Below are 10417 nucleotides of genomic sequence, written 5' to 3'. Positions count from 1 at the left end.
CAGTGAGATTAGGAACCTCATCATATCAGGCTTGGGCTCAATTCTGCAATGCTTCCAGGACGGAGTCAGGACATAGCCCGCTGGAGCCCATCATATAACACAAGGCTACTTCTGGCGAGACTCCGTCCTGGCTCCATCCTGGAAGCATCATAAAACGCAGCCCTGAGAACATCGGTGCCTACCCGTGTTCTCATTACGTAAGCTGGGGACAGCTTGGAGGGAAGCCAGGCAGTGATGATTTCCCCTTTGTGATGGGGAAGGGGACAATGTGGGCAATGTGGGAAACTTAATGCCTGTTTCCTCTGCTACCTGGTGGTTTTGCACGATGATTTCCTCCTCTGCCCCCCAGCTTAAGGACCTCAATGTGATGTAGCTCTTGCAATCTGATCCTGTACATTTTTACTTACTTACTCAAGTAACATCAAAATGTTGATGACAATATAATTAACAATTGATTCAGGATGTGACTGGAGAAGATATAAGCCACATTTTCTTTTGTTTGGAGAGGAAAAGAAGGTGGCAGGAGATCTGTATGAACAAATTATAACGGTAAAAGAAGAAATAATAGAGGAAATTTTCCAAACATGGAGAATGGACACGGAAATTGAGAGGGAAGATATACAAAGGGATATAAGTAATATAGCAAAAGAAAAGTACAATGTATTAAGGGAAGCAAGAAGGAAAATGTTACAAAAATGGTACAGAACTCCTGCACAACTTTCACATTTTTTACCAGGGATGAAAGATAGGTGTTGGCACGGTTGTGAGTAAAGAGGGGTGTTTAATCATATGATATGGGAGTGCGATTGGGTGCAAGAATACTGGAGAATGATTGAAGGAGAAATCAATAGAATGCTAAATCTATAAATAGTAATAGTTAATAGAAATGTACTACATGCAAGGATAATGGAAGTGAAGAATATACAAAAAGAAAAAAATGATTGACAAATTAATAGCATGTGCACAACTTGTTTTAGTGAGGGGTTGGAAAGATAAAACAAAATGGACTCTGACGAATTGGTATAAGTATATAGTTGATATGTTAAATGTAGAAATCACAAATTGCAAATGGAATAATATAGATAAAATTGAAAATATTGCAATAATCAAGGGGATGTGGGAACCAGTTAAGAACTATTTAGAGAACGTACTAAGATGTGGAGTGGAAAAATTAAGATTGAGATTGATATTTCAAATGTAACTTCTGTAGTTTGTTGTATAAAGTGTATGTACAAGGATGGGAAGGTGGGAGGGTGGGAGTAGGATAAAACAACAAAACAACAATAAAAACAAATTTTTAAACAATTATTTTGTTTGCACTGGGTTCTTAAGCAAAGAGGAGCTTCTAGCAATTATACAAATAGGGCTATTAATAATTTGGCTTTGCTACCATATCATATATTCCTCTGTTGCACTCAGGTGAAAGAGCCAGTGATAAGTACAAGCCCCATAACTGTGTGACCAGTATCTGTGGTGTCATTTATCCACAAACAAAAAAATATACCCTCCGTAGAAATATTATAAGTCCGTGAGCATGACTCTATTATATTCTCGGACTGGAAGTCCTTCATTTATTTTTCTTATTTAAAAATTTCAATCAAGAAAAACTCAATATAAAACAAAACTAGATATGTTTGATACATAAAATAAACAAGGATGCAGAACTACACACTATATACTATAACTAAGCAAATATAAAAAACACACTTTCAGCTCTGTATCCGATTGTTGTTGTTTTATTCGTAAGCACACTTCTACTTAAAATAACATTCTACTGATTCATGAATCCCAAAGTTGATAAATATTCCCATCATCAATGCGAAGTCTTTAATTTCAATATAGTTCACTATTATTAACGCTGTCACATAACTATACGAAGTTCAGAAATATATCCCCTGTGGATATGGTATTTGTACAATACTTGACTGATGAAGAAGAGTACAAACTTAAGAGAACTGCTTTTTCAGCAGAGCTCTTATGATCTTCTGTGGCATCTCTCAGTTTTCTGAAGACAAGCAAAATTGCTGCCAATAGACAACACATGATTATTTATTTATTTATTTATTTCTACTTATTAATTTCATCTCCGTCTTTCCTTTGTCTTAGTATGGAATTTGAGATGGCTTGCAACACTATTAGAAGAAAATCTATTAAAATAGTAAAAAAAAATACAAAATAATATACAGTAAGAAAAATTGATTGAAACAGTTTAAAAGCTTTAAATTTTAACAGATAAAAGTACAGAATGTCCATTTTTTTTAAAAAAATAACTGTATAACAAGTAGACTTGTGAAATATGGGTAAACTGTGATTCATTTCAATGTCCCAGATTTTGATGGGGGCCCTGGTCCATTTTTCAGGAGCCTCCTGAATTTAGGAGGACAGAAATCTGTTTTCGATCCAGGAAGCTGAAATATTCATTTTCTATCCAGTCCATTAGTGGCGATGGGGAAGACTTCCCACAGGCTCTCCTTCCAATCAATTTTTCCTTATATCTTTCATTAAGACCTGGATTAAAAGCATCAAAGTTAAGATACCACTCTTTCTGAGATCCTTTCCCTTCTTTCTTTAGAGGAGACTCGGTTTAATGCTTGATTAAAGCTGTTTCTACTCTAGAGGAGACAGGAGGTGCAGGCACACACTTTCTCCTTGCAGCAGGCAGTTTTTCAAGGCATTTTAAGGCGGCTTCTCATTTCCTAGGAAAGGAAGAGGAATCAACCTGAAGGTATCCTACCTTGGGCTTCCTTTAAAAAGTCCTATCTGCTCTCTTGATTTGGAGGTACTGGAGTGGTGATCCCCCCCACACACACACACTTTGCATTCTAGTAGCTGCCTCCCTTCCTGCACTCCATGTGTAACCAAAAGCAGACGGTTTTTGACAGCCACTGCAGCCGGTAAAAAAAAAATGTGGTGGAGCCCATGCTGTTACAGGCTTCAGAACCATCTGAACGAACTGAATTCAAATATCCATAACGAATCTGTGCACAAGCCTAATAGCAAGCAAATGTCGAAATGACCCTTCTAAATGGGAGGACATTTTGTGTTGGCTGAAGAAGAAGAGAGAGAGGGCTAATCTAGCTTTTTTTTTGTGTGTGAAATGCTCAAGGATCGGTCTGTCATGAGCATGGATAGCACTTGCTATTCCTTATTTTACCAGATCAAAAATATGGGATTTGGGATTCCTTTATGTCAAAAACAGAAAAATATGGAACATGTAACTTGGCCCTAAATTGTCCTCCATGCCTTCAGGCTATCAAAATTTGTACTATCACCATCCTTCTTATTCCAGTTTCAGAATTACTACACAAGTTGGCTTGCCCTCTCCAAGCCAGACAATGGACACATGCTCAATAAACTCCAAATATAGCAAGATATGTTTCTCCCATCCTTTTTATCCACTGCTTCATTCAGGTATTGTCACATGGGCATCTAGTGATGACCCATACAACCATGAGAAAGAAGTAAGAAAATAGACATAGGGTAGGAATAGGTCGAGTGACAATTAACTCATGTGGAATGCAGCTTTGGAGGTTAATTAACTAGTGAGAATCTCAATGCTGACCATTTAAAGATGTAAAAATGTCATTGCTGGTACAAACCACACCCACTTGACCAAAAGTGAAACTTCATAATATTATACTATGCAATTGGGTAAGGAACTGTTGTTTTTTGTTTTGTTTTTTACAGTATCTTAAGCAATTAAATGGTGACATTTCGATCTGTTATAAGATTTTATTGTTTTCATTTTCACCTGCACTGTGACTGCCTCTTTGCCACACAACTATTTCCCTCTTCTATTCTTTTTTCAGCTGCTCAGATTTAATGAATAAAACCCTAAAAATCGTAATTACTAATGCATGAACACAATTAGAGACGTTATTTTAATAAATTATGAGAATCATTTTTAATGAAAATAGCCCAGAAGTGATAATTAGGTAGAGTATCAGAAATGCTGTAATTTTTCACATGGCAATTAGTTAGTCATTCTAAAGCATACAAGCTGTTCAAAAAGGGTTCATCTTCTCATGAAACATTTTTAGTGTGTGAAAATTATACTCCATTGAAGGGAATGCTTCACATTGTGAGCTTCAGTTTGGTGAGCAAAACATAGGCACTGGCTACCTTCCAAAGCTTCCAACTCCAGGTACAGCTTTTTGACTTTTCAAGACAACAGATCTTGTTTCAGATATCTGAGTATGACCTGTCCCTACCTTAAGTGATTTGACCTGTCATCCATCCATCATTCTCTTTTACATTCCACCTTTCTCCCAATGTGCTATTCAAGACAGCTTACAATATTAGTTCAAGCAAATACAATTGAAAACCTAATAATAACAATCTTAAAAACAATTGAACAATAAAAATCCATTTTTATTTTTAAAAAACCTTTAAAACAAACTAAACAAGATAAATGTACTGCAAAACTCAAGAAAATATCCTTCTGTCAGAACTTACTATTAATGAAAAATATTATTTTCCATGGAAAATCCATTATATCTAGTTTATCTGCATTCAAGGAGTAGAATAATGGGATTTTCCATGTTTGGCAGTCTCATAACATTTTCTCTCTGTTGGGCACCATATACCGGGACATAGAAAGGAGGTAAACATTTTTGATGGACAGAAGTGTGTTTGTGTTCTTTAGTCTCTACTTCTTTCCCTAAAGTAGGCTTTTGTCTTAAAGTGTAATGGAGGCAACTTGCATTGAACAAAGATACAACAACGGGTGTGGTCAACTCCTGTACATGTAATGTGAGTAGTACCATCCCTGCCTTCATTTTAGGATGTGGAATACTTGGGCACTATTTCTGTAATAGCCAAATGACAGAAAGAAGTTCTGTTCCATCTTTCATCTTGCATCGCAGATTGTGAAATTGCATTTGTTAAATTCAACTAGCAGTCAAACAATTGATAAAGGTCAGGAATATGCAACAAACCAGGAGTGCTATGCATGCATATTAAACCATCACAGTGGTGTTAAACATGGACATGAAACTGCCTAACAGCAGCGTATCTAATGGAGACTTTTAACTCATATGTTTCATTCAGTCCTTAGATTCTTTCTGCTGAGACTTCAAGTGCAGTAGTAATATTAGATAATACAATATTAGGATATCTAATAGATATATATTTTAATAGATATAATAATCAATCTCAGATATCTAATATCTAGACCTCTAGAATGTGATATTCTAACATAATAGATAGAAGAACATGTGAACCATAAAGTCCACAGGTCTACTGTGAAACTAAAGCATTGTGAATATTTATTAAGTGTCATATCAAGTAGCTTGGACTTTTGATGGTATGAGAGTTGCTAAGGATAAGTCTATGTAACAACTGTTCCTATTCCCTTAAAGTAAGTGTGAACAGATTTTCCAGTCTTCAGATGTGACACCCAATATGAACTCCCCATAAAACATCTGCTCAAGGGAACCAAAATGCCAAAGATCTGCTTCAGAATAGTTTCAAGCAACTAAAGGAAATCTGGTTCGAACTATTGATGGGTCTTTTTGCAGCATCATAAAGTTAATGGGAAGTGCTCCCTCTATAACAGCCATGGGCAAACTTTGGCCCTTCAGGTATTTTGGACTTCAACTCTCATAATTCCCAACAGCCTACTGGCTGACAGGAATTGTGGGGGTTGAAGTCCAAAACACCTGGAGAGCCGAAGTTTACCCATGCCTGCTCTATAATAATAAGGGTTCACTCACTATTATCTCCAGTGGTAAACCAAAAAGTATGTCATAGCCATGCAACCTAAAAACAGGTTCTGTAATATGTCATTGTGGTTGGATTGTCATAGAGGTCAAGATATACAAGATGAATCAACAGTCATGTTAAATATGAGATATTTCACTCTGCATCTATCCCAAATATATTCTAGGTTCCCTTGTATTTTTCTACTCTAAAATGTAATAAAATGATAAAGGGTGCTTCTCTTCGTCACACATATAATAGCTAGAAATCAAGGGAAATATATAACAGGTTGAGGTTAGCGTTTCTTATATATTTCCAAATTATAAATAACCCAAGATTGATACAGTTTAACCCTTTTTTCTGAGTTGCCATTAATGTATTATCAACATGTGAAGCAAGCATTCATTATGAACATGTATAAAAGCCAGTAATTTTTTCCTAAAAGAATTATTGATGAGATGGAGCATATTATTTATTCATAGTTATTGATTTAAGATTATTTCTTTTCATTACCAGCCTTGTAGCATAATAAACACCAGACTAACTACTTTCCCTTTCCCATACATTAGCATGGCAATATTATTCCTTATTTATTTCTGAATAATGCTGTTGGGACTTTAGATATTAAAGCATTTACTCTGCAATTTTCTCTTGGGTACATTTACCTTTCAGCTATGTGGGGCTATGTTCTAATAAAACAGATTATTATTCAAGTAGGATTGTTTCTGACATCTGCCGTAGCCATAATGAAATCTTGCTTGATCATCATTCGTGAAGATAATCCTCTAATAATCCTACAAACTGGTTCAGATCCACTATTAAAGGAACCAACTTATACAATATTTATACCAAGGTAATGTGACTAAACTTTAATGCACACTACAGAGTTGATCTGCAGTTATTTCCCCATTAGAGGTTCCCAAATCATTTCAGCCCCAAGAACATTTGTAATTTTGATAAATTAGCGTAAATAAAGAAATAATAGAAACAATTCCATGCTTTTGGCATTTGGTAATTTAATATTTGCAGATTACCTGCTACAGCCTCATGTGTTGTCCTACACTCTCATTCTCAGCCTTCCAGTTTCTTTGCAAGACTTGCAAGACTGGGGCACACTGCAAGAGACTGGGGGAACTTCCAGACTGCCAAAATCCATGTTTAAAATCTAAGACAAAAAATCCTGGGACCTAACAGCAGATCCACACACAGACCTGTCAGTTCTGGGATACAGTCCCCCACTATCCTCACAGCTTTCATTTGAAATGGATCAAGATGGAGGGCCAACAGGGAACATCTGGTGGAAGTTTTTTTTTAAAAAAAAATCCCTCCATTATGCGCTGGACCATATATAAGCAAGCACATACCAATCTCTTAACATAAACATAAGCAGATTTGCATGTGTGCATATGAGGTCCGCTCATAACGAAAATTTAAAAACTTATCTCAAATCTCTCTCTCCCCCAATTGTTAATTCAACCTCTGTTTAAGATTATAAAGTATAAAATAAAGAGTTTCAGAGAGTTCTAATTGCTTTCCACTTGTGCTTCCCTTGAACCACGTGTGTGTCATTTTGGCAGTCTGATCAACTGATCAGAGATTTTAGGCTTTTGAAAAGCACATGTGTGCTGGAGCAGTCTTCACGGGGGGAGATAAAGAAAGCATGTGTTTTGCATGACTGCAGGAATATACCATTATGCAAAGGTGCACTTTTTCAGGCTGAATTGGGTTTTAAGCGCACGCTTTTAACATGTGCTTTTAAGTCTTAACCTGATCCCTCCCGCACTTTTGGCTAAAATGTTTAGCCACACACACCCCTTTTAACTTTCAGGTTTTACAGCATGTGTAGAAGGTCCTGGGTGTCAGAACCCTGGCAGCAGAGCACCAATAACCATACGCAGAGGCCAATCTCTATCTAATATCTTTATTAAAGAAATATATAAAAGCAATAAAAACAAGTGAAGAATATAGTTCAGAAGCAGACCTTTCAAAAGAGGTCAAATATAGTCCAAAAATGTATTGTCCAATAAATGATATTAGAGTTCAAAGTTTTAATCCACTTGACCGAAACACACACTTTGCCAAGCAATAGTGTGGGGAAATAGCAGAGTCCTAGAGTTCAATGAAGCTTGACAACAAGGCTGGAATTAAACTTGATTCTTGGCTAGATTCGTAACTGGAAACAAAGGCAAAACATGAGCGTGGAGCAGGGTCCGTGGTAAAACTGCAAGGCTAGGCAAGGCTCGAAAACTTGATTCGAGAAGCAAGGAACTGGGGTACGAAGTCCACACACGATCTCTCTCCTGGAGCTGATCAATTGACTACGCAAAGAATTCCTCGCGCCAACCACCTATATTGGGTCTCGTTTTCCCACCAACAGAACTCTTTCCCTAGAGAACGAGAAGCGAAACCCAACTCTGTCCAGATGCATGACTCCTTAGAATTTCCCAAGGGAAGCAGACCTAATCAGCCATTTGTTTGGCAGCGATTCTCAGGCTTCTCCGATTAGCCTCCCTGACTCCCCTATCTTTAGAATAATTTTCCCTCCTGGAAAACGGGGGGGGGGGGGAGTTCTGCCCAAGGCCTGTTTGGCTGAATTCTTGAGGGCAAACATCAACATCCTGCAGGTGAAGAGACTCCGGCTCTTGCTGAACCGGCGAAAATCCCATGTTTTCCTCTTCGTCTGCCACAATAGTACTAGGAACAGGACTACAAGGCCCATGAGTCATCACACTGGGATAGTGAGTCTTAGCAAGCTAAGGTTTGTGGAGAGGGGAGGGCTGAGGAAATTAATCATCAAAAAGCAATCCAGCAATGAGAGACTAGCCTGTCTAACTGGAAAGAAAAGCAAGGTTCAAGATCAGATTGCTGGAAAGGGCTTGCAGTCTGAAGCTGTGAGGAAATTCCATGCTTGCTTTCAGACAATGTGCTTCCTGACTTTCCCCATCCTTAATTTGGGGTGATTGCTCTTGATGGGTCTTCAAGGAGCTGAGAGGAGATTACTGGATTTCAGGTGTTTCCCTATGATCACAAGATCGAGCCTTTTGGAGAGGTGGGTAACAAATAAAATGCATTATTATTGTTGTTTTTATGTATATGCTTGAAAGCATATCCAAGTAGGAAGAAAATAAAACTTTTCCTTTCAGTCCTCCCTCTCCCCCGGTAACCTTTGTGTTCTCCTGTGGACACATTCTCCTATAAGAGCAGTATCTTCCACAGGATCTCATCACATTTGCCACTGGGATCGCCACAGATTATGCTGAATTCAGCAATGTCTGATGGGGGGATCCATTGCCCCATGCCCCGCATCGCCTGATTTACCCCTAACCCCATCCCATGGGGGAAGCATCTGCCACCCAGCTTCTCCCTGTTGTTGCTAATGCAACATAGGAAGCTTCCCGTGTTGCCACTACTGTGGCATACACCAGTTCCTTACCAGTTACTACAGAGTCTCACTGAAAGTAGCTGTACATCATGGAATGGGAGCTGGTGGGCTCCATGTCAAAACTGAAGAGGGGCCCTGGTGTTCAGTAGGAGTTGGCACAAACTCCAGATGCTGAAGATGACATGCTCTCATCATTTTTTGACTGACAGAGGGAAAAACACCCAGCACAGAACCAGTTAAGTAATGAATGTTGACCTTATTAAAAACTAGGAAAACAAAGAACCTATATTGGTAGTTTGGGTGTTAGACTACAATTGAATCTACATTGCTTTAAAATACAGCTTTAATTGCATTATATGGTTAGTGTATGCCTTTATAATGTAGTTTGAATAGCACTGAACTGCATTATATAACTCTACATCAACTGTATAATGCAGTGGAAACTATATTATGTAGCAGTGTAAATTCAGCCTATTACTCTGGAGATCAGGGTTCAAATCCTTACTCAGACATGGATACCCATTGGGTGATCTCTCTCTCAGCCTCAGAAAAAGACAAACCCCTCTATGAACAGATCACGTCAAAATAAAGAAAATGTGCCACAAGTTGGAAATTACATTACCATCATCATAACAATCAATAACATTTCTAAGAGTAAAAGCATTCTTTTGCGATGACTTTGCTACTTACACCATGTTTTATTCTTCTTTATTTCCATCCTTAAGCCTAGAATTTAACCATGAAGAATGACTAAAGTTGCAAAACACCTGCCTAATGACATCTGGTTAGGTAGTAATAAATTATTCTGCTGGGTAAGCCGGTAAATTAAACTGTGGTTTTCAGGTTAACATCTTGTGAAAAGGGTGCTTTGACTGAAGTGCCTGAATACACAATAAAACAACTCCAATTAATGGAGCCCTTGAAAAATGCTAAAGATTTTCCCCATTTTCCTCTTGCTAAAAATCACATGGGCCATACAATAGGAAACTATGAACCATTAAGCTTCTGTTATGTACATGACTACAATTCAGCAGAAGCCAGAATGTGTTGTTACAAAAATAGACATGTGAACAGTTTTTGTATATGTAAACAGGAATGAATGGTGGTTTATATTCCAGAATATCATTGCAATCTAGTATACTAGGTCTCTCCCACACAGCTGAATAAAATTTCACATTTTCTGCATTGAACTGGAATATATGGCAGTGTGGACTCAGATAACCCAGTTCAAAACCAATATTGTGGAATTTCCTGCCTTGACGTTCTGGGTTATATGGCTGTGTGGAAAGGCCCCTAGTCTACTTGAGAAGTGAAAAATAGATGCACTCTTTTAAT

This window comes from Anolis carolinensis, chromosome 5 (assembly GCF_035594765.1).
Source record: "Anolis carolinensis isolate JA03-04 chromosome 5, rAnoCar3.1.pri, whole genome shotgun sequence".
NCBI lineage: Eukaryota > Metazoa > Chordata > Lepidosauria > Squamata > Dactyloidae > Anolis > Anolis carolinensis.
This window is presented reverse-complemented; position numbering follows the sequence as displayed.